General features: G+C 38.5%; 1 protein-coding gene and 1 long non-coding RNA gene across 2 annotated transcripts in view; one reads left to right on the plus strand and one right to left on the minus strand.

The window, feature by feature from the left end:
* Nucleotides 1–25,935, plus strand: part of LDB2 (LIM domain binding 2) — a 194,610-nt gene that overhangs the window by 17,481 nt on the left and 151,194 nt on the right.
* On the minus strand, nucleotides 718–12,378 carry LOC121932157. Its single transcript, XR_006104278.1, has 3 exons — nucleotides 12,021–12,378; nucleotides 4,891–4,943; nucleotides 718–1,399 (listed from the first exon to the last, which is right to left on the minus strand). It is a non-coding gene; the product is annotated as an uncharacterized LOC121932157 (long non-coding RNA).

Genomic DNA, 25,935 nt, shown 5'->3' on the forward strand with positions numbered 1-25,935 from the left:
ACACACACACTGCTCCTGTGTCATATGCGGGCTCCTTTTATGTGGCTTCCAGCTTCTGCTGGAAGACCCGCACCTGCCATGCTGCCGCATGCATGATCCCTATTATCCTCAATGGGACTCAAGCATAGGCGGAACTTGCCTTACGCAGCAGGGTCAGGAACAGATCCCTACGTAAGGCAAGGGACCACTCTATATGTATATCACTAGGAGGTGGTGGAGATTATTAAAGTTATCTGGATAACAGATGAAATAAAATTTTAGGAAACTGAGGATTTTCAGTTAGAGTGATTGGTGGTGTAACAGATAACCAGAAGAGTTAAGCATCTAGATAAAGGTTCTGTGGGAACTAGGTCTATAAGTTTATAAAACTTTACAAAGTGAAAGAAACTGTTAAACTTTTGCCTGTTACAGACTGCCAAAATAAAGCTGCTCTGGGTCTCTTTGGAGGTATGCTGTTTAAATGATGCATGCATCCTAAGAATCCAAAAGCTGCACCAAAGCTACCCTCCAGTGCTTAGGAATGGAGTGTGGCTTTGGCACGACCTCCAGACTCTTAGGACCCATGCATCATTTAAATAACATACCTCCAAAGAGACCCAAAGCAGCTTTATTTTGGCAGTCTGTAACAGGCCTTTGTAACTACTGAAACAAGTTATACACTGTATCACACTTGAATAATATCCTACAAGAAAGACACTATATTCAACCTTGCTTGTAAATAAAATCCTTCCCTTTATTTCAACAAGAAGTTGCCTGAAGTGTTTTTAAAGATAACACCATACATGCTACCAAATGTATTTAAAACACTACCAAGAAAGAAAAGATTCTCTCTAGGACCATTCAGGTAGGGCTGGCGCAGTTATCAATTGGCAATGAGTGTCCAGAGTGTTGGCAGTTGAAGAGAGTTCTAGTGTGGAAGTCATTTGTGAGAGATCCGAGTTGGAGGGTCTTCACACATAATTGGTGTCATGCTGGCACATAGTGTAAAGGGATTTAAGAGATTTGGCAGTGACACATTGTCGTCCTGACACATAATTGGTGGCAGCTAGTGAAGTCGTAGTAGTAGTAGTGGGATTTACAAATGTGTTGGCAGGTGGTGAGGTAGTTGCAAAGCTGTGGCAGAAATTGGTGGCAGCAGTGGCATCAGATAAGGAAGGAATCACCATAGGATCCTGGTCCTGAGTGAGAGTCTCTCCACTGCCATGTCACATCTTGGTGCTAAGCGGTGGGTTTAAAAGACCCATTGTACTGGCATCTCAGAAAAGTAATGAGGCAGGGCTTGCCATGCCACAGATGGTTTCTTCTGTTTTTATTGTGTAGGATTTTTCTTCTCTTTAAACTGCATATTCAAATACTTTCCTTATACTTCAGGTATTCTACACATTTCAGAATCTCATAGCTGCAGATAAATTAAAAGAAAAAAGTAAATTCAAATTGTAACTATATTCTGGATAAGCTTTTAATATATCAAACACAACAATTTTATGCCAAATCAAGTTATGTATTGAATGTTTTTGCGTTCTTTAAGTTACTAAGTTACTTTCAATCTGTAAAAAGGTACTAAGACGGCAAGGACAAAGGCACGATATAAATAAAATAAAATATATAAATGAAAAATGTTTTAATATTTCTGAGTTTCTGTTTTTTAAAAAAAAATGGGAAAAAGAGTTTTGTTCCCCTCATGGCTGCAAACCTTTTAGAAATATTACATCTCTGAGCACCTCTCTGCATGCTCACATTCATTCTCATCACTTTGCTCAAGTTTGTTAAATGCAATGCTCTTAGCTTTCTGTATGCCCCATCCCATATAGCCCTGTGCATCCCTGACTTGTGAGAACAAATGTGTTGGACTATAACTTCCATCATCCTACTGTACAATGTTACATGCTGTCGATCATGCCAATTGAAGGCCACCATTTATTAATTTAATTAATTAATTTGTTTTATTTATATACCGCTATTCCAAAAGATCATAGCGGTGAACAGCAAGTAAGCTAATTAGCAAGTAAGCTAATTTGCCCCCAACAGTCTGGGTATTCATTTTAGAGACCTCAGAAGGATGCAAGCCTGAGTCGAGCTTGGGCCCTTTTGCTGGTCTTGAACTCGCAATCTTGTGGTTTTGAGTGAATGGCTGCAGTACAGGCATTTAACCACTGCGCCACCAGGGCTCCTTATAAAATATATCTGTGCAAAGCTAAATGCAGGATGGTTGTCAATTGAAATGTTCTGGGAGCTTGGGACAAACAGTCACATCAGGTGTTCATGGGGCTACATGGAATATTTATTCCTGGCTGGATTGGCCTGAAGAAGTAACATGTGTAGTGGTTTTTGGGTTGGACTAATATTCAGGAACATCATGTTTTGAATCCCCACTCAGCCATGGAAACCCTGCTGGTGACCTTGGGTAGGTTACACTCTCTCAGCCTCAGAGGAAGGCAAGGGCAAACCCCTTCTAAACAAATCTTGCCCAGAAGACTTAGGATAGGGTCACCATATGTGATAGTTGACTTGAAGGCACATAACTACAAAAACAGTGGACCTATTGAAACACAAAGATGTGGCAAGTCAACACTTCTTGTGTTGTCCACTGATGTAACAGGTCAAGTCTAGTTGGTACAAATAACTGGGTTTAGGTCTCTTTGTTCAGTGCAAGTTTGAGTGAAGGGACAAGAGATCTGATGACTGTACTGGTGAAAGGTACTGCTGCCTTTCTCCCCAAGTGATATCCACTTAGCCAGGGTCACTCTGAGACTGGTATCAGGATTTCCAGTTTTAAAATGAGACCTTGGTATTCCCCCCCTCCCACCCTCATACAATTGAAGCAACACAGAGAAATGGAAATGTCATATCTGCCATGACTGCCATGAAGCAGAGCATGACTTTCGGCTGTGCACTCTTTACTGTGAAAATCCAATTTGGGAATGCTTGAAAAAGGCTCCAACCTGGTTGAATTTTAGGGAAATCATGGGAGGAAGATGGAATTAAACTCTGCCTGTTTCTTCCAGGCTTCAGAAAGTTTAAGGACTTATGTGCTATGCATTTACTTTCAATCTTAAATCGACCTCATGTTCTTTAAAGATTTTTAATTGTATTAATTTCAATATATTCTTGTGTTTTGGGCCTCACATTGAATACTTAGCAAAGTGGAAGCACAGGCTCAGTGAACTGTCTCTTTGTAAGGGTTTGGATAGAGATCCAGGAAGGAGAGGAAAAAGCTTCATAAAGGAAAGAGGAATGGCTGGATGTATTACCAGTTTAGAGCAAAGCTATTTGTTAGTATGGTTATTGTTGGATATATAAACAAACAAACTGTTTTAATATTAAGATTTACATGCGGCTCAAATCGTTTATTTTTTATTAAGGTGTAAAATTTTGTATTTAGAGGTTTAAGTGATATTATATTATAAGGGTGCAATTACCTTTGGTCAAAAGCAATGAAGTTTTGATTGATTATATTATAAGGAACAATCTTTAAGCTAAATAATCTGGTGTACATGGATTACTTGGGAAGTATGTGAATAGAACATGTAATTTTTCAGTTGTGTTTTGTTTTGCGTTGTGTTGTGTTTAGAATTGTCATTTTCATTTTGTGTTAGAATAGGTGTGATAGAGTAGATACGTTTTGTGATACAGTTGATATGTCATCTGATATGTTAATTGTTTGGAAGAAAATAAAGGAAAGGGGAGAGGAGGGTAAAGATCAGATCTCTGTCAAATTTCTACAGATGGTGCACTAGATCCTTTAGAACAGTCACACAAATAGGACTCAGAAAATGAAATTTTCCACACCCAAAGTTGAAAGTTTGAAGAGAACTTAATTTTAGTGAATAAGGGTCATATACAATATTGTTAGCTAGTGTATGGGGGGAAAATCAAGGAGCCAGTCTCTTTTCTTAGACACTTCAAAAGGAAATGTGAGCAAAGTTCTCAATGAATTAGCAAATTGCCGATTTTTCCCAACCCGTTTTGCCCATGCAAATGTTCAAATAGCATTTGGCAGACCACTTTGTTGTTTCACAGTGGAAAATCATAATTTTACCAGCCTTATACCCCCTGCCAGCTTGCTCTCTCAGTTTGCTGAGTACAGCACACAAACGTTTTCCAGCTTATTTCTGAAGCATCTGCCAGAATAGTTTGGTGCTTAGCTGCAAGGAAAAAGGAGAAATTCAATTAAATTCATAGCTGTTTAGAGTTGGGTTCAGACTGTGACTGGCAGTAGCTGGGGCTTGTTGCTGGTGACTTGGCAGACCTATCGTCTCCACAATACATCAGGCAATGTGCATTGTGGAATTGCCTCCAAAGCTAAAAGCAGCCTTTTACAAAAAGCAGTTCTAGGAGACTGCATGCTGTTTTGTGGAAGAACAGGGAATCTAGAAAATCAGAACTGATGGCTGGAATGGATTATTATTATTTATAGTCCACCATATCTATGCATGGCACTCTTCAGGGTAACACACACCCTTTAAAAACACACACAATCTGCCCCTCTTTTTTATGGTTTAAATGCTAGATACTGAGATTCTGTGGGGAAAGACCAGTGTTGCCAATTTCCAGGGAATTCCCCAGAATCTGGGGAATTTAATTAATTTGTTTCTGGGAATTTTGACTGAATATTCCAGGAAATATTAGGGAATTCCGGAGATTTGGGATTTTGGTAAAACATTCCGGGGAATATCATCAAGGCTTGTTGGCAACACTGGGAAAGACACACCTTCAATGGAGGGAGGCATTGACTGCTCCATGTGGAATTCATACTTGACTTTTCTCTGGTCCTGGAGGGACTTATAGATCATTAAAATTACTCTAGAAACAAGGTTGTTTATTGTTTGTAATAAAAGAAACAATTCAATTTAAAAGAGAAACACAAAAGATATAAAACATAAATAGTACCTGATCTCTGGGCTTCAATCATGTCATACTCCTGGGGGGAAAAACATAGTTTCCTGCTCAAAATAAATAAATAAATAAATAAATAATTTTATTTTTATACCACCTTTCCAGAAGATCAAAGCGGTGTACATAAAATTTTAAACCAGAATAGTGTTGGACTATTAAAATTATCCAGGTATACATTGCATTTAATCATTGAATTAATCCACTGACTAAACAACACTATATCTCTCATGTATATAGAGAAAAGCACCCACAGATGACACCTGTAGTCCGTAGGCAGTTTTAATAGACAATTTGTCTTGAAAAATCATTCTAAGTACATAAACTGTTATATAGACAATCTATATTAAGAACATCAGCATTGAATGGAGAACAGTCCTTTTACAGAAGGTTGTTCTGATTCCTAATTCGCAAGAGCTAACAAATGCATTGTTTTTTCAAATTATAAATGGTTTTGAAATTGGTGTTACTAAGACACAAAGGTATCATCTGCAATTATTGAAATATATGTGTGGATCAGTAGCATAATCCAGGTATTACAAGTAAAAATGTGGGATGCTACTTCCAGAGGTGTATACAGTCAGCCCTTCTTATACACAGATTTTTTATACACGGATTCAAGCATCCACGGTTTGAAAATGTTCCAAAAAAAGTATAAATTTCAAATATCCAACCTTGATTTTCCATTTTTCTAAGGGACACCATTTTGCTATGTCACTATATTTAATGGGACTTGAGCATACACGCTTTTTGTTATCCACGGGGGATCTTGGAACCAAACCCCAGCGTATAACAAGGGTCCACTGTATATGTGTATGAGAAGGATAGCCACTGTAATAGAAAAATGTAAGCTTCATATCAGGTTATGGAAGACATAAATTAGGCCTTCTTGTAGTCTAAACATGGTACAGGTTGAATATCACTTATCTGAAATGCTTGGGACCAAAAGTGTTTTGGATTTTGGATTTTTTCCCCAGATTTTGGAATACTTGCATATACATAATGAGATATTTTGAAGACGGGACCCGTCATTTAGTCATAAATTCATTTATGTTACATATATACTGTATACACATAATTTGAATTTAATTTTATACACAGTATTTTTAATAATTTTGTGCATGAAGCAAAATTTGTCCACATTGAACCATCTCACTATCTCAGCCACCTATGTGGACAATTTTAGATTTCGGAGTATTTTGGATTTCCAGATAAGAGATACTCAGCCTGTATTGTAATTTGTTGCAGCAAAATATTATGATTTAATATTATAATTTAATCAGGCCCAAATTATACCAACATACAAGCTATAAAGCTTTAATTACTTATCAAAGAGCTGCAATATTGGGTGGAGGACCAGTGAAGGGGGGAAAAGATGTTTAAACTCCCCACCACCACCACAGGGACGTAGCCGGGGGGGGGGGTCTTGGGGTCCGGACTCCCCCTCCCATTAGAAAAATGAATGGTGCGTCCTGCTGTGCCCCCCCCCCCAAGCCCCATTTTAAGGGGGGCACTTAGTCTGGCCCCCCCCCCCCCCTTCCTAAAACCCTGGCTACGTCCCTGACCACCACCACCACCTTCGGCTTCTCTATTCAAAATCCTCACCTTTTCAAAACTGCCATGCCTTTGCAGAGTTCTAGATTGCTGTTTAAGCACTCCTCTGAAATCCTGTGCTGGAGAAAGCAGACTGCAGGAATCTGAAATAAAATCAAAAGGAGAGGGTTATGTGTTACTGCTTACTGCTCCCTCAACTCCAGTACTTGTTCAACCAGAGACGGGGGATATTAGTAGAAAGGAGTTAAAGTGTTCAGTTAATTGCTAACAAGCTAAAACATCTAATTGTATTGCATTTACATTAGAAGGAGCAAAGCATAAGTATTAAGTTTGTGGTAAAATTCCATTTAAATCTAAGTCACATACCACATATACTCGGCAATAAGTCGATCTCATGTATAAGTCAGGACAGGTTTGGGGCCAAAATTATGGATTTTAATGTGACTTGTGGACGTGTAACAAAGGATTTAATAGATGAAGCAAAGGAAAATGATGCCAAAAAACTCACACACTTCCAGCAGGCAAAACTGTTCGTGCTCATGTTAAAGGGATGAGAAAAAAGGGCGGTGTGTGTGTTATTGTTGTTGGTGCTTCCAGACCAGAACAGATTATGCTTTTAATTTTTACCAGGGGATGGTTCCTTTTTTCAGTAAGAGTTGAGTACTTACATTGACCCACAGATAAGTCGATTCAGGGTTTTTGGGTAAAAATTTTGACTAAAATTTCTAGACTTTTATGTGAGTATATATAGTATTTCTGTTACTTCTTGAGCTCTCTCCAGATGTTTGGATGTAATATAAAAGTGAAACACCACTATCGCTGCTTCTTTCAAGATCTCTTGAAGTTCCTTTTTAAAATATATCATTGGCCAGTTGTAGACTGCCAAAATAAAACTGCTTCGGGTCTCTTTGGAAGTATGCTGTTGAAATGATGCATGGGTCCTAAGAATCCGGAAGCTGCACCAAAGCTGCACTCCAGTGCTTAGGAATGGAGTGTGGCTTTGGCGCGACCTCCGGACTCTTAGGATCCATGCATCATTTAAATGGCATACCTCCAAAGAGACCCAAAGCAGCTTTATTTTGGCAGTCTATAACAGGCCATTATGTAATACACAAGAGTCTTGATCAATCAATCAATCAATCAATCATAAAGTGTAAATGAATTCTAATGCCCATTGCTAAGCATGGTCTAGCAAATTATAAATCTTTTTTTTTCCAGCTGAAGCTCCTTTGGACTTCAGTATGCACAGACTATTATCAAGTGATCTGTAGCAGTGATTCATTCTTAGGATGGAAAAAGATAGTGTGACCAAAGCGAAACACTTTTCTGAAAGCAGAAAAGTCATATCAGTGATGCCTATTTTACCCACTGTTGCTGACACAATCCAGCATAGCAGTGGAAAGATTCTGATCGCCTAAATAATGCTAGGATAATGCCCACACATTTAAAGTGCAGGTGGAGTAATAGTGGTTGTAGAATGAATTGCAAACCTAGATCCTATGACCAGATGGCTTTGCCTGTCTTTAATACAAGCCCAATGAACACCAGTCCACTAGCACAATCTTCTGATTACGTTTGAGATTGGATGGCAACACATCCATGCTTACCACCTATAAAAAGCTTGCTACCAGAATTAGTGTTACACTGAGAAAATATAAATGGGTGTGTAATAATGCGAGAGGACTTTCAGGTATGCTTGATTGCCATTACTGATTGTCACATAAAACACCGGAGTTCTCCAGAACAGAGACTAAAAACATGGCCCTGTGAAGTCTGTGAATTAACATCATTCTGGAGTGGCTGCAATGATCCTGGCTTAGTAAATACTCATTAAATACACCCTCCCTTCCTGAATTGGCTTCAACATCAGTCTCATGGTGATTACAGATCTCCTGTCATACTTGAACTGGGAAACTCTGGATTAATGTTTGACTACAGTCCTAGTTTCTTATGGTCTGGAATCCAAGACTAAACCACAATTATCTGTGTGAGACATAACAGGAAGAAACCTGTTTAAAGAAATTATTGTATAGGTCAGTGGTTCCCAACCTTCCTAATGCCGTGACCCCTTAATACAGTTCCTCATGTTGTGGTGACCCAAACCCATGAAATTATTTTCGTTGCTACTTCATAACTATAATTAAATAGGTGCTTTCCAATGGTCTTAGGCAACTCCCATGAAGGGGTCCCGACCCACAGGTTGGGAACCACTGGTATAGGTGCTGAAGCCAGCTTGTGAGCTGAAGTGGAGAGGGGTGAAAGAGGACCCCGCAGGTATGATACTCTATGTCTTTTTGGCTTAATAAACCCGCTTTATCCAGTTGTAATTCTCCCATCCAAATCAGAATTTTGAGTATGCTCTCTTTTGCAGACCATGGAGACAATATTTATTTGTCCATATTTTTAAAAATATTAGGCAGCTATAATGATAAAAGATGAGCAAGAAATTGAAAACAGACCCCTTGCCATTAACTTTCCATGGTGGTGGCATTACGTGTTCTTGTGAGGCAAGAGGCCGTGATGACAGTAGTATTGCTGCTGGTTGGTACTCACAGGTCAGACAGGCTTTTGCTAATAAACTGAATTATTGAAACTGCCAAATACTTCATTGCAAGGAGGGGAAGCTAATGTAGCAATAGTGGAGGGAGACCCTGGTAGAGACTCTCTTACAGACAATAGCAGTGACACAGTTTATCCTCCAACTACAGAGGCAGAAGTGGAAGGCAAAGAGATCTATTATAATAATCAATGCGAAAAATAAAATACAAAAAAAAAAAATAGATCAAGAGTCATCTTCAAGACCTGAGAAATCAAAGGGAAATTTAAATCACAGTAGGGATGCTGTATGACTACCAGGGGAATACATTACCTGTATAGGTTCAAATAAAAAGGATGATGGGAAAAGATGATGGATGAGAAGATGACATATTTCTTTAGAGTAGAGCCTTTTGACAATGAGCCCACAATTAAAAAAAGTTAAGTAGAAGAGGTTCCAAAAAAACTTCAAAGAAATAAAATTTTACAAACAGGAGGAATACCAACAGAATTGTTTCAAGTTGTAATCAATCCAAATTCTTGACAAAAATCTGTAAAAAAAACACTAAAAAACAAAAAACCAAAAATGTCTTACAGGCTGGAAATGCTTGATAAACATTCATATCCCTAAGAAACAGGAAACCAGGGGTTATAGTAATAATTGGACCATTGCACTGATCTCCCATGCAGACAAAATGATGCTCAAAATTTTGCAACAAAGAATTTTACCATATGTGGAATGAGAAATGCCAGATGTAGAAGCTGGGTTCAGAAGAGGAAAGGAAGAGACACTGGGGGTCATATTGCAAATATATGTTGACTAACAGAGCACAACAAAGAGTTTCAGGAAAAAATCAGCCTGTGCTTTATACCCAATCCTTTGAATATCATGAAAAACCATGGCTCTCTCTAAAGGAATTGGGTGTGCCACAACGTGTGGTTGTCCTGATGCATAATTTATATTTAGGTCAAAAGGCCAGTATTAGGACAGAATATAGAGAAATAGAATGGTTTCCTTGAAAATCATCTCCTGTGGGACAGATCGGGAATGGAATGAAAACATCCGGCGGCATTGGCGGTGTTCCAGTGTGCAATAATATGGGTGATAGCCCCTATTTCAGCCTGTGTTAGATGGGGTTACACTTCCCCTGAAAACTCAGGTTCGTAGTTTGGGGGTACTTCTGGATTGAGTGCTGAGCTTGGAAGCCCAGGTGTCAGCAGTGACCAGGAGTGCCTTTGCACAGTTAAAACTCATGCCCCAACTGTGCACGGTCCTGGAGAAGTCAGACCTGGCTACAGTGGTACATGCCTTAGTTACATCCTGTTGGATTACTGTAAAGCACTCTACATGGGGCTGCCTTTGAAAAGTGTTCAGAAACTTCAGCTGGTCCAAAGATATGCATCCAGGCTGTTAACTGGAGCTGGCTACAGGGAGCATACAACTCCCTTGTTGCAACAGTTCCATTGGGTGCCAGTCTGTTTCTGATCACAATTCAAAGTGTTGGTTTTGACCTATGAAGTCCTATATAGCTTTGATCCAGGCTATTTGAAGGACCGCATCTCCCTGTATGAGCCCACCAGAGTATTGAGATCATCCGGAGAGGCCCTTCTCTCTGTCCCACTACCCTCTCAGGTGCGTTTGGTGGGAACAAGAGAGAGGGTTTTCTCAATGGCTGCTCCCAAGCTCTAGACCTCCTTCCCTAGGGAGGCCAGGATGGCTCCATTCCTGCTGTTCTTTCGGTGGCAGGTAAAGACATTTTTATGCCACCATTCTTTTGCATGACATGGATGCTATTTTGTTTTTGTTTTAAAGAGTTTTGAACTTTAAATTTTAATAACGTAACGCTTGTAATTGCTTGAATTGTTTAATTGTTTTTTTAAATTTGTATTTTGCATGTTTGATCATGTTTAAACTTGGACTGTTTTAGATTTGTTAGCCGCCTACTGAGAGGAAGGCTGGATATGAATTAATATAGATAAACATAATAATAAGTTTCTCTGGAAATTAGTTAAAATGCATGTATAAACAATGGGAATTCAGAAACTTCAAAAAGTATGTTATGTTCAGGCTATGGTCAGTTTCATAACAGCATACACACACACACACTTATATGTATAGCTAGGCTGTTAACAGAAGCGATAAAAGGATGCCATTTTGTATACAGTGTGATGTTGCTGCCTTTGTAAGCTACTTTGAAATGAGCTCTAGTGAAAAGAGATACAATGAAATCTATGGAATCACTCCCCTAATTTGTCATGAAACATGTGCAGGAGACCATTATAGGAGGAGGATCAGTAACAGTTAAGTTACCAGACGTGTTCTGGTTCCATAAAAGACTTTATTCCAAAACTAAATTATGGCCTTATATTCACACTGTATGTAATAAAATGTATCAGATGTCATAGAACTCCCTAATATATTAAATTATCAATTAGCTTCCTAAATTTTAGAAAGAAGGATGAGTCATGCTCTCTATTTCTAAAGACTTAGTCATCATAAGTCAGCTTCCCATACAGCCTTCCTCAACGTGTTATGCTTTTGGTATTTTGAACTGCATTTCCCATCATCCCTAACTATTAGCTACAAGAGCTGGTGTTGATAAGAGCTGTAGCTGACTCATAGGACAGTATGGGCTGAAATTGCAATTGGTTGGGGAGGTTGAAGCCTCTCCTCTTTGTATATTATAGAATTTTTAATACATTTTAATTTTAATGCATAATTGTTCTAACTTTTAAAAAATTGTTTAATTGTTTTTTAAAATGTTATATTTACACATTTTAATTCTTTGGTATTGTTTTTATATTGTATTGGTTTAAACTTTCTGTTTACCACCTTGAGCCCCTATATTGGGAGAAAGGCAGGTATAAGTTAATAACATAATAATAATAATAGTCTTCATCAGCTATTAATTAAAAACCCTAAATGTGCCTTCTAATGACACATATAATGTCATATCTAATTCATCCACAGATATGATTTCTAAAGAACTCTTTAGACAGCCTTGCTTGGTGTTTGATGATTGATGCCTGTTACTCACCTTGAGGAATTCTTTGTGCTTTTGGGGGAAAAAGTTCTCATATCACATCTTCATTGTATGTAATTCCTGTTTAGTTGTCTGTGGCCTTCGCTCACAGAAGCTGATACCCACTGAGGAAGGATGCCTGCAGTCACTGCCAGATGGTTGATAAATGCTCCATTGAACTTGTGGGACCTTGGTGTGGCCCCTTCCCATCCCATGTATCTTTTCCTTTTCCGTTTGACGGCATTGTGTGAGCTAAATTCATAATTTTCGTCATTTAACCTGTGTTTCAGAGTACCTTCCCGATTTAATTTTGGCAAACAATGAGAGGATGGGTAGCTCAATATGTGTTCTCTTCCCCTTGTTTTCCTCTTGTTTAAAATGCTGCCCTTGTTTTCTTACTTCCTTGGGAAAGAGGAAGTCTGAGCATTTCAGAGAGAGAGGCTTCATTGACCTGGGGGCATGCTTTGTAAACATGCATATAATATATCCAGTTATTGCAGGCATTATGCAAGGTAGTTTTTCTCATCCAGAGCTTATTTCTTTGGATTGCAGCTCCCAGAATCCCCCAGCCAGCATGGACAATGGAATTTCAGTTCAAAATCTTCCAGTCCAAAAACATGGCCAGTGGATTTTCATTCCAAGGCTTCAGTGGACTTTCACTCCAAGTCTGTTTTTATTATGTCTTTGATTCTCCAAAACCCCTTTTCGATATTCATGCTAGGGTTAATGTTTCTCAACTAACCAGCAGAGTTTCAAGAACAAGTGAAAAAAATTATGCAATACACTTTGAACACACTTTAAAGCGTTGGTTTTCAACAGTCAGATACCTTCCGATATGTCGGACTAGAACTTCCACAGTGCTAGTTGTAGTCCAACACAAGTGAACAACATTGGATTATGGAACATAGAAAAATGACCATGAATTTGAAAAGCCTATTTGCATGCATGAAAAAATACAGTCATTGCCAGAAATCTCTTCAGTGATTGTGCAACTTATTTTACTTACGGTATTTTACAGCTGCAAATTTGCTTGCTTTCACTATTCTCCTCCCATGCAGTCATCCATAACAGCAGACTTGGTCATTCAGAGGGAACATTTTCCTTCTGTATGTTGGGTTCTCTTCTCTTTGTACCATGGCTGCTTAGCTGGGAAACTCAATTTGGAATAAGTAAACATCGTTCTCATGCTTTTTTGTTCATAGCCACAACAATGTTGTTCAGATCTAAAAACAACACCTAAATAAATAAATAAATACTCACAAAGCATGCTAACTTTTTATTTATTTCTCTTGATTTATAGGCATTTAGAATGAGTAAAATAAATTCCTCTGACAGATCTGATTTGGATCTACATCCAAGAAATAGTGTTGTTTTCCATACTATATCCTTCTACAATGAATTCACATTTTCTAGCAACTGATACAATGCTATGCAGTCCCCTGATAAATGCTGCAGATAAAAGAGAAAGAAATTGGAATCAGTTCTCACTTTATAATTATTTGCTAGAGTAGATAATGCAAAATGACCCAGCAATAATAACATGTAGTTTATATTTGTCTTCTCCCCCATGCATTCTGTTGTTTGATACTGTTATTTGTAGATGGCTTTATGTCAAATACTTTTGGGTGTCTGAATATGCCCTTTCTGTAGGAATCTCTTACCCCAATGATCCAAAATAGAAGGCTCTATCAGTGGCATTTTCTTAGTTATGCATCAGGCATGCTCTTAAATTCAAAAGTAATGTTCCCTTACATTTAATTTTACTTCCAAGTTAAAGAAAGAAAGAAAGAAGAGAAAACCAGTTAACTCTGAAACTGAAGCATGCAGGTTTTATTGTGTCTACAATAACTGATGTGTTTTAATACTGTACTAGTTAAATTCTATTTTAATGCCAACTTTTGTATGAATAACTGTATTTTTAAGCTTTTTGTATCCAAGTTTGGGGGGAAATGGGATATAAGTACAGTAAATAAATAAATAAATAAATAAATAAATAAATAAAGGAAGGAAGTGTCTGATTAATTGATTTTATAATTCAATAGCATGGTATTCTTATATCCATGTTCCGTTCAGCAATGTCAGAAACAATATATATATGGAATGGGTTTGGCCAAATGCTTGCAATACAAAGCATAGTACAGTCGGCCCTTCTTATCCACGAATTTTTTTATACATGGATTCAAACATCTGCGGTTTGAAAATGTTCAAAAAAAGTATAAATTTCAAACATCAAGCCTTGATTTTCCATTTTATATGAGGGACACCATTTTGCTATGTGATTATATTTAATGGGACTTGACTGCATCCATGGATTTTATTATCCATGGGGATCTTGGAACCAAACACCAGTGTATAACAAGGGTCCACTGTAATATTTGCAAAACATGAAGAAGATGAAAAGTTGAGTTCATTTTATTCACAATGTCATCTTTTGTTGGGCCTAAATATCCTAAAGGCACCAGATGCCATCTGATCTTAGAAACCAAATGGAGTCACCTTTGGTTAGTGCTTGGATGGGAGACCACCAAGGAATATGAGATGCTGTAGGATATACTTCAGAGGATTTTGTTCATTTGGTTTTATGCCTTCAAGTCATTTCTGTCTTATGGCGACCCTAAGGTGAACCTATCATAGGGGTTTCTTGGCAAATTTCTTCAGGGGGGACTGTGCCATTGTCATCCTCTGCCACTGAGAGAATATGACTTGCCCAAAGTCACCCAGTGACTGAAGGGACTGGCAAAACCATCTCTGAGTATCCTTGTCTAAGAAATTCCTGTGAAATTCATGACATCACCTTAAGTTGACAGGAGACTTGAAAGTGCATGCGCGGCACACACACACACACACACACACACACACACTTTATCTTTTGTCAAATTGTTAAATATGTTTTTAGCCCTTTGAAATCTCTTTATTGTTTACATTGTTATAAATTCATCCAATTGATTAGATAGAGGTGTGTGTGTGTGTGTGTGTGTATTTAAAAAATGAATACATTTAATTCATTACATTAATATATTTGTGTTATGCACCTCACCTTGCATTCTGCCATCTTATCCTCCTAGCAAACCTGAGGCTAAAAGTGAGTTATAGTACCACGTTCTGTGTGATGTTCCAGGCCCTTCTGTAAGGCCATGTCCCCGAGAAGTCATTGTAGAGATGTGAAAGCCAGAAGAAAACTCTTTCTTCCCCCAAGCCCTTTCTTTTTGAAAAAATGAGCAAAGGATTGCTGAATATTTTCTTTTACAGCGATGAAGAGATGTTTAGGACAAAGCATTCACATACCTAATGACCCCAAATCATTTCCAAAAACTCATATAAGACAGTGTACCATATCATATAATTACAATTCCTGGTTTTAGTTTCCTTTTCTCAAGTTCACCTTATGGAAATGAGTGTGTATATCTGCTTGACACCATCGAGAACTAGTGGAGACAAACTCATTTAAGAAATAACAACAAAAATTAGATTTTATGAAATCTGGTGGATGGTTTCGATCATTCTGGAAGCCACAAAACATGAGTCCTGTACCCATTTCTTAGATTAGTGCTCCCTTTTAAGCTCTTACTACCTTCAGAACCTAATACCACTACCCTGGATATTTTGCTCTCTTTTCTCCAGAGGTCACTGTTGGAAGAAAACTCATTAGATTCTGCTGGAAAATTTTAGCTGCATTATTATTATTATTATTATTATTATTATTATTATTATTATCCTTTATTTATAAAGCGCTGTAAATGTACACAGCGCTGTACATACAATCTTTTTAATTAGACGGTTCCCTGCCCTCAGGCTTACAATCTAAAAAGACATGACATAAAAGGAGAAGGGAAAGGTGGTGGGGCTAGTAGGCTAATACATGTAAAGTACCTATAAGGCAGTAGATTCATTGAAAGTATGACTTTTTTCTTGCATTTCATAACACCCTTTTTACAAAATTAATGAAAAAAATTGTCTTGTAATTATTTTGTTTGAGTGCTCTTATATTAAAAAACAATTGTCCTTTCATATCATATATGATAACTCAATGGTAAATCAGCAATACAGTAGCCTGTTTAAATATAACATTGCTGGTTCTGACCCCCACCTGCTAACTCATGTTGCTATATATTATTGTTTTGTAAATAATTTTAAACAGAGATGTGAGAAAGGCAATTTTCCATTGTTTTCCGTTATTATATATTTCTGTGGAGAAAAATATCCTCTTTTTTTGAAATGCATTGTTTCAAACAGTAAATTAGTAACGCGATGAATGAACACAGAATAAATTGAATTGAGCAGCTGGAATAGATATAATGGAAGTCAGATCCAGCAACAAATTGTTGATGAATACACGTATAAGTTCACATTTTATGGCAGAAACAGCTCAGAGCCTGGCTGCACAAAGAATCACATGGAGCCGTTCTTTCTGGACTGTACCACCCAAGTGCATCATGTGTGCATCTACAGAGAAAAAAAGATGTGAGGGAGCTCAAGAAAGAATCTTTTTAAAGACTAGATCTATGCAATAACACTTCCCAAAGGTATTTTCAAGCAGATATTTCAAAGTATCATATGTAGTGTCTATTATCAGATTTGCCCCTTGACGCAAAGAGGATCTCTATGACACATTGTGGCAGTACATTTAAATTAAGAAAAAAAGATAACAAAAAGCAAAAGGAAAACATTATGCGAGTCTTCAGGCCACCAGGAAACACCAACAATGCTCGCACCTTTTTCCTGTGACTTAACCAGAGTTCCTTCCAGGCAGTATGAAAAACTGATAATGCTTTGACCTAAAGTGAACTAAGTGCCAAATGGAAATTTAGTTTTTAAAAATCACATTTGTATCTGCACAACACCGGAATTGAGCAACACCCTTCCCATTCAGATTTCTGTTACAAAGGAAGGGACTGTGTGCCAGTTCAATGAAGCACTTCGTTTTATTCTCCCAACCCCGTAAAGACAAAGTCTTAAATGCCACTGCTTTCCTGCCCCCTAAAATAATAATTTTACCCCACTTTTCAGCATGCAGGGAGCCCATTGCCACAAACGGCAGCCCAAGTCTATGAATCTTTATTGAGAAGTAAGTCTCACTTACCCCCTAAGTAACAGGTAAGAGTTTTTTTGTGGTTTTTTGGGGCTATGTGGCCATGTTCTAGAAGAGTTTATTCCTGATGTTTCACCTGCATCTGTGGCTGGCATCTTCAGAAACACACACACACACACACACACACACACACTGTGTGACCCCGGGTAGGGAGGAGTGATTTCTGTGTTAATCTGTTTATTGTTCTGTTGTTGGTGGCAAGGCCTGAGGGTTGGAGGATATGCAAAGAGGATTAGTATCTGCTCAATTAATGATCATTGTCTGCTGGGAAAACCTAGTCTACGTGCTTGAATTCATCTTCCAAGAAGTGGGGTTCATATGTCCGATTTGCCCAGTCTGAACTGAAGCACCTGGACCGGGCTCCAGAGGCAAATGGTTATTCCAGCTCAAACATCAGAAGGGCTGCTAGACCCAGAAAAACTCAGAGCAGTGAAGACAAGCAACCACCCAAAGGGAAGGTATTTTTACCATACATCAAAGGAGTCATGGACAGAATAGGGAAACTGGTGAGGAAACACAACCTCCAAATGGTTTACAAACCAACCAAGAAAATCCAGCAAATGCTGCGCTCAATGAAGGACAAGAGAAACCCTCTCCCAGCCGCAGAAGTTTACCGCATACCATGCAGCTGCGGACATATCTATATTAGGACCACGAAACACAGAAGTTTATCACAGGGGCCCTAAAACGGGCCCATTGTGTTCCAAAATGGGAGGATGCGCATGGGCATGGACAGAACAGGATGGGATTAAGAATGGAGTTTACCTCACACTGGAACACCGCTGCTGCCGCTGGGCATTCCAATCACATCCTACATCCATTTCAGAGGGAGTGATTTCTGAGAACTGTTCCAAAGCATTCCACTGTGCCGTGAACTCCGTTCTTAGCCCCATTCCGTTCTGTGTGCACCTGTGCACACCCCATTTTGGAACGCAACGGGCCCGTTTTAGGGCCCATGCGATAAACTTCACATTGTTCAAACACAAACCAAGGAACATGAGAGACACTGCAGATTGAGTCAGCCAGAAAAACCAGCAGTAGCAGAACACATTATAAACCATCCTGAGCACAAAACGCTGTTTGAAAACACTGTAATTCTGGACCATGCCAACAAGGACAGGGAAGCCAAATCATGAAGTTTACTCCAAAACAGGTAGGGGCAGATAGGAATTGTCCTACAGGAAAAAACACTTGTGCAGGGACTGTTGGGAGTAAAGACGCAGAAGGGTTGGTGCTTAAATGTTTCCTCACCCTCCAGGTTCCTGCTCCACATCTGTTTGAACATAAGAATTTAAACTGAGTGGGTTGGAGCGAAAGGACTGGCTAACCCTTTCTCATCTGCTGCTTATTTTCACTCTTATGCCATCATGAACTCCTTCTGGAAGCAGCTTTTTGCTACGAAAAGGAACATTTGTCTAACTCCACTTAAGAGTATGCTTTGGTGCTAAATGTGCTTAATCTGCCGTCCTGATCCAGCTGTGCTGATAGTATAATTCCACCACAGTATGTCTGAAAGTGGTAGGAAGTTCTAAAATGCTTAATGGTTGAAAAATACCCCGACAACAAACACCTTCAAAAACGGGCTTGTCTCAGTGCCATGGAAGCAAGGAGATCTAATTGAGGAAAATGCCACATTCTACCTTCCGCTATCAGAATAAAAGTCATCAAAGTAAACCTGTTTTATTTTGCTATCTGGAAAATGTACTTCTGACAAAGATCCATTTGATGGTTGCCAATGCCTTCTAAAAAGATTTCCAAATCAAAGATTCTTTAAAACTGTCAGCCTAAATCATCTCTCCTTCATGACACAGAGCCTCTCCCTCCCTCAGCTGCTGTGTCGATTGCCTAGTCAATATATTTGCATCCTAATACAAAGGATTACTTCAGAAATGAATTTTTTGACATTAATACAGACCACCTATTTATAACTGCTAATTTTAGAGCTTGTGCAAAGAAGGAGGGGCATTACTTTACATATTTCAATCTCTTCCTATCTATTTATGTTACGCTCCTCGAGATCTTTTAGTAGTATAACATATAACTTTGCATACACTGTGCCAGTATTCACTTTGCATACATATGCCATAAAGTCAGCTGGCTTCAGCTTTTCCAGAATTGAAACAGATATGTGATAGCAAAAATAAAATTAAATAAATCTCTTGCTTGCTGCTGGTGTGCAGATGAGTGGGAGTACTGGCTGAGGGAAAGCCATGAGTAGGGTTCACAATTTTGGGGTGAAGAATCCATTTTGAGTTTTACTCTGATCTTGCCAAAAATTTATCAAGGTGCTGATTCTAATTTGGACATATAATTCAGCATACATGTACTTCCCTTACAGTTCAGACTAAAAGCCAGAACAGATTCACTACCCCAGTGACTTGGAAACACAGTACTGAAAATGCCTTTCCAAACGTCTACCAAAAACTCAGACTCCCTTTTAATATTTTCACTCTAGATACTCATTTCACTGTTATTTTTCTCCTTGCATGACTGCATTATTTTCTCTCCTCCTTGTTAATCTGGACCAAGGGTTGGCAACCTACGGCCCACGGGCCGGATCCGGCCCGGCGAAGCCTTGGGACCAGCCCCAGCCCGGTCCTGCCACCAATTGCCGCCCCTGCCACAGCTTCCGTGCCGCTCCGGGCGCCATTTTGAGTTTGGCCCCCCAGTTGACTGAGGGATAGCAACCCGGCCCCTGGCTCAAAAATGTTGCCTACCCCTGAGCTGGACTATGGCAACCGAGGAAGGTCTAGGAAAGGGGTACAGAGGAGCAGAGGTTGGTATTCTCTGAAAATAGCAGGGAATTAAAAAAGACACAGAGACCTCATAGAGAGATGTAAGGACATCTTGGCCAAAGGAATTTGTAGAGCAAAGCATAGTGGTTTGATTCTTGGACTACAACTCTGGAGACTAGTTTTGATTCCCAGGTTGGCCATGAAACCCACTGGGTGACCTTTGGCAAGTCACATTCTCTCACCCTCAGAGGAGGCTCAACTTCCTATCAACAAATCTTGCCAAGACAACCCAATAATAAGTTTGCTTTCGAACTGACATAAATTGGAAATGATTGGAAGGCACATAACGACAAGAAAGCCACAGAATAATCTACTCATTTCAAGACTGAATTACATTTACTACACTTTACTGCTGCTCTAGTGAATATTTGGTTCAAGAAAAAAAAGGGGGGGGGTGAGGAACACGGATATTTAATTTCCCAGGTGGGTAACTGTTGTCAGGCCGGCTCAATACCTTGCTTGTTGTTGTTGTTGTTGTTATGTTTATGTTTATGCTTATTTATATCCCGCCTTCCTCCCAGCACAGGGACTCAAGGCAGCTGTCTAAAACAATCCAAGTTAATACAATATAAAACATGTAAAATACAAGTTTGAAAAACAATTAATCAATTCAAACAATTGAAAACATTACATTATTAAAATTTAAAGCGTAAAACTCCTTAAAACAAAAACAAAACAAAACAGCGTCCATGTCATGCAAAAGCCCGGCATCATAAAAATGTCTTTACCTGCCAATCTTGAAGTTAATAATAGGTAGGGGATATATCTTGTCTCATAATGATGCAGAAGTGTGAACTGGCTCACAGACCCAATGACTGTGGGACATGCTAAACGACTGTGATGTATTTGGAAACAATGCTCCAGGATCCCAAAACAGAATCTTAAATTAGACATTTAATAGTCTGGACAGGCTATTGTCATACTAACTGGCTTTCAGAAGCACATTTTTACAAGTTGCTGGTGATAATTTTTAATTCTGTTCTTAATACCAAAACAAAATTTACAAAATATATTTTGCTAAACTAACCACCTCACAGAAATGTCTGGTTATAGCTTCTCTCTTATGTGAATCCATTCTGCATGCAGATGCTCCATAATTCTAATGATGTTGTAGGGGTTTGAGAGCTAGACTGGGGTTCCAAGAGAACAGGCTTTGAATCCCTGCTCTGTCCTGGTAATTCATTGGACTAGTCACACTCTCTCAGCCTTAGAGGAAAACCATTGCAAAGCTCCGCTGAATAAATCTCATGGGGAAAAAAATTGTGAAGAAGTTGATTTACAGGCACATAACACCACATTTGAAGGCACATCATTCCAGAAATGTTATGGATGTGAAAGTCTCTTCTTTTGTACCTTGCATTTTCAAACCTTTCTTGAATCTCTATTTATTCCTTATCAAAACTGTCAGGGTTGTGTCATTCTTCATTTTTTCCAAGCTGTTCGTAGTATGGCCTCATGTTTTTGTTTAACAAAGATGCTTTGGATTAACATGGATATCTGCCACCATAAGAAGAATTTGCAGCTGTCACTAGGAGAGATATTAATATTTTTCAAATGTTTTAGAAGAGATCCAAAGGAAGGGCAAGAGAATGCTGCTGACAACAGATACTGATATAGGTTGAGTCTCCCTTATCTGGATTTCCGAAATGCAAAATATATATATTTTAAAAAACAAAGCTTTTTTCATGGGTGGCTGAAATAGTAACATCTTCTATTTCTGATGGTTCAGTATACACAAACTTTGTTTCATACACAAAATTATTAAAAATATTGTATAAAATTACTTTCCGGCTAGTTGTTTAGGGTGTACATGAAACATAAATGAATTTTGTGTTTAGATTTGGGTCTCATCTCCAAGATACCTCATTATGTATGTATAGGCAAATACAAGTATTTCAACATTCAAAAAAACCTCTCCAGTATCCAAACACCTTTGGTCCCAAGCATTTCATCCTGTAGCCACAAAAAGGTGTGACGTTGCGACGTAAGACCTTTGAGATAGCCCATGTAACTTTGTGCTGGATTTTGACTAGTAGGTATAACTCAATGAGAAAAATGGCTGCTCCAGTGAAATACTTTCTGTATGCTTTCTCTTTAACTTCATCCACTTAACAGAAATAGAAGAAGTAGGAGGAATGAAATAATGAATGGGATTTTTTTACCTGTACTCCAGTTAGGCTTTTAGTACAGTGATGTAATGTAGATTTATAGTAAATGCCAAGTTAGAATCAATATAATTAAAAAAATATTTTGGCATTTTAAGTGTGTGCATGGCATAGTGGCATTTTTAACTAACTTTCCTATCTCTGAGATTGTATGCCTTTGATATTGTATGCCACACAACAACCACTAGAGCAGTGGTTCCCAACCTGTGGGTCAGGACCCCTTTGGGGGTCGAACGACCCTTTCACAGGGGTCGCCTAAGACCACCGGAAAACACATATTTGCACATAGCAATGAAAATAATTGTATGGTTGGGGGTCGCCACAACATGAGGAACTGTATTAAAGGGTCGCGGCATTAGAAAGGTTGGGAACCACTGCACTAGAGGAAGGAAAGAATAATGCTGTAAATACAATTATGACTTCTATGAGAGTAAATTAATACCTCTATTTACATGCAACATGCTTGTTCCCAGTTACACTGTAAAAAACTATTGGGGAAAAACAGATGAAATGTAGTTAAAATTCTGCTGCTCATTATATTTGTAAAATTCGATTGTGGATATTCCAGTTGCCACCAATGTTTTCAGTGATCTGGTGTTGTGTGGGAAGTTTAGTTACATACTTGAGTCACATTGTGTGTCACATGTCCAGTTGGGATTACAGTTATTTAGCCTTTGCTGCTGTGATGATTCTAGAATCATCTCATAATGCCTATATCAAAGAGCAATTGATATAACGTACTTGTCTGTGATGCTTACATCCCTAGAGAGTTATCAGAAGGAACATAATATTACCTAATATTGAAACAGAAACTGAGTGGCGATGAGGTGGCCCAATTGGATGCGCTGGGGTGGGAGACTGTCTATGAATCATAAATGCAGTTCTGAGAGCCTTGAAATAAGAGTGTAATACAAAGTAAGAAAGAGAAAACCCTCTCCCCATTATGAGATGGAGAGTCACAAGGAAACTGACTGTCTATATATCTATAGTATGAATGTCTAGCAATTTTATACTGCTCTAGATGTCATTGTTTTTCCAATCTAAGGCCCCATACAGACAGGCCAAAATAAACTGCTTCAGATCACTTTGGAGTTATGCTGTTTAAATGATGCATGAGTACTAAGAGTCTAGTACCCATGCCAAAGCCACGCTCCAATACTAAGTACTAGAGCGCAGCTTTGGTACAACTTTTGGACTCTTAGTATGCATGCATCATTTAAACCGCACACCTCCAAAGTGACCCAAAGTAGCTTTATTTTGGCCTGTCTGTATGGGTCCTAAACTGGGATTTTTAGTATGGTGCTGGGGATTATTTGAAGGCTTTTTGCCCCCTCCCCCAACTATATTTCCTTAGATTCACTAAGAAGAGTGACTGTGTAAAGTTTGTTGGTATGACCATTTATCTTTAGAGTTACTGTATATGTTAAGAAAGTCATATGATTGTCTTGCATTTCAGAGCTTTGCTGGGGCATAACATGTTAGCAAGCTCTGTTTGGTACCTAGAAAGTTACGATGCCAGGAAGAAAAGCTATGCTAGAATTCTTATCCTTCATATGACAGGTTTCTTGTATGCACAGTTTTGACAGGAGGGAAACACTTGAATATATCAAAGGGCACCTTAAAGATTAACCATTTTTATCTGGGCTCAGTTTCCATAGCCAAATAAAACCTGTTAGTCTTTAAGCTGCTACTAGACTCTTGGCTGTTTTGGCTGTAACAGACTAACATAGCTCTCCTAATCCCCCGAAATAGAAATTCATTCTTCCCTCACATGAATCTTGCAATAGCCGAGACCAGAAAACATTGTACTTGTGCTGTTTTTTTTTTAATGTTCTACCATAGTTTTAATAGTTTCACAAATTCAGGGATTTTTATCCTTTTTTCCTTCATGTAGAAAAATATCTCATGATGTGTGAGGAGGCAGAGCTAAATGAAAAATAAGTAATCAGTACCATGAAATAAATGCAGGTCTTAGAAAGCAAGTTACAGGTCAAATGTTTAGTCAGTGCCTAATAAGCACAGACTATTTGATTGTATTTGTTTTCTTTAGAGTATGTACATCCCATATTTCAGTATTATGTTCCCAAGGCAAATTCCAAGAAGCAGCAATATTACTAAAATAAATTAAATCACACAAAAATAAGAAGAACAGCAGAACATCAAAAGCTTTTGCAAAAGCATACCATGAAAGCAGAATTTCATAGCCAGGGTTCTCAGGAACCCTAGGGTTCCTCAAGAGGTTGCTAGGAGTTCCACAAAAGATTGCAGTTTTGAAAAAGAAACATTTTTTGAGCTGTAGATATAATATTTTTTATCACGAGATTCAATGAGCCCTATAATTTTTATGCAGGAATTCCCTGAGCCCTAAAACCTATTTCAAGGATTGTTGAAACCAGGGTAAAAAGGCTGAGACATGCTGCATTGAAGTGACAGCCAGAGCAGAGAGAAACAAAATCGTGCCTTTAATTGTTGGGATCATAATTCAGTAGTGAATATCAAGAGGAAAGGTTTTCCATCAATGAGCTATCACCAGAGAAAAAGTGGTGGAAGGTACCTGGAGCAGCCCATCAGTTATGTATGGAAGATGCATGAATAAGATGCAAGTAAGCCAGGATGTTATAAGGATTTGAATGTTAGACTACAGATCTGGAGACTAGGGTTCAAATCCCCACTTGATCATGGAAACCCACAGGGTCATCTTCTTAGTCCCAGAAAATCTCATGATAGGTTCACCTTAGGGGCACCATAAGCCAGAAACAACTTGAAGGCAGACAGTTAACAACAATCACAACAACAACATTATTTATTTAGCTCAGCTGCCAAAGCAGGATTGTCCCCAGCTGAGTGTTACTAACAGATTAGTCAAAAAAAGAACAGCCTTGATTTTTTAAAAACTTTATTAATTGTATAAAAAATATATTCCAAAAAGAAAAATCATAGCTAGACACATCATTAGATAATATAGAATTAGATAAACTGACAACTCTGATAAGGAAAGAACAGCCTTGATTTTAAAATGGAAAATACTGATCTAGTGAGGTTCACCCAAATAATTTACTTCATAGTTTTGTACATATACATTTATAGTTATAGTGGGTATATTTTCTACTGCTCTGACTTCATTTGGCAGATCTTTAGAGTGGTGAGCCTTGAAATATCCGAATGAGCAAGGTGCCTGTTAGCTGGCACCCTATAATGTGAATAACCCATCTCCAAGCCTCAGAACATGCTGGTGTATATAGTACAGCCAACATCCTTGTGGTGTTTTGTCTTTGGCAGTTGCAGGATGAATACAATACATGCTAACATTCATGTGCTACCATGTAGAAATTGTGGCAAAAAGCCTGCTTCACTCCAGTAAGAATAAAAAAAACTGAGGTGGTCATCCAAACATATGTTTGACTGACTGGCAGAAAAAAAATCTTGAATGACTGAGGAGCATGCTAGTTCAAAGACGTAATGGTTGTTATCTCCTTAAAAATGAAAGTCAGCACTTAATCCAAATCAGCCACTCATGTGTTCCTTGAGGAGAAAAGGCAAGATGGAAGAAGGATATAGTAGCCCTTATATGAATTAAGCTAGAGCTTGGTTTTTTGCTGCCACGCTTTGTACAGGATTAATATAGTCTAACTGGTCATCCTAACCTGGAGGCTGGAGGAGCTATCTCCCCTTTAAGTCTCCTCAGTGCAGGTGGCATAATGTTTAAATGTCTTCTTTTGCTTTTGTTTTTTGGATGGCGGGAATGAAATGACAGGAGGAGAAAAATAGGGAGAGGATTTTGTACAATAAAAATTTGCTGACAGCCCCCCCCCCCCCAAAAAAAAAAGGAAAGAACAGGGGCATCAGTTATCAAATTTAAGAGAGAAGGGGATGAGAGGGAC

Source organism: Sceloporus undulatus, chromosome 5, assembly GCF_019175285.1.
Source record: "Sceloporus undulatus isolate JIND9_A2432 ecotype Alabama chromosome 5, SceUnd_v1.1, whole genome shotgun sequence".
NCBI lineage: Eukaryota > Metazoa > Chordata > Lepidosauria > Squamata > Phrynosomatidae > Sceloporus > Sceloporus undulatus.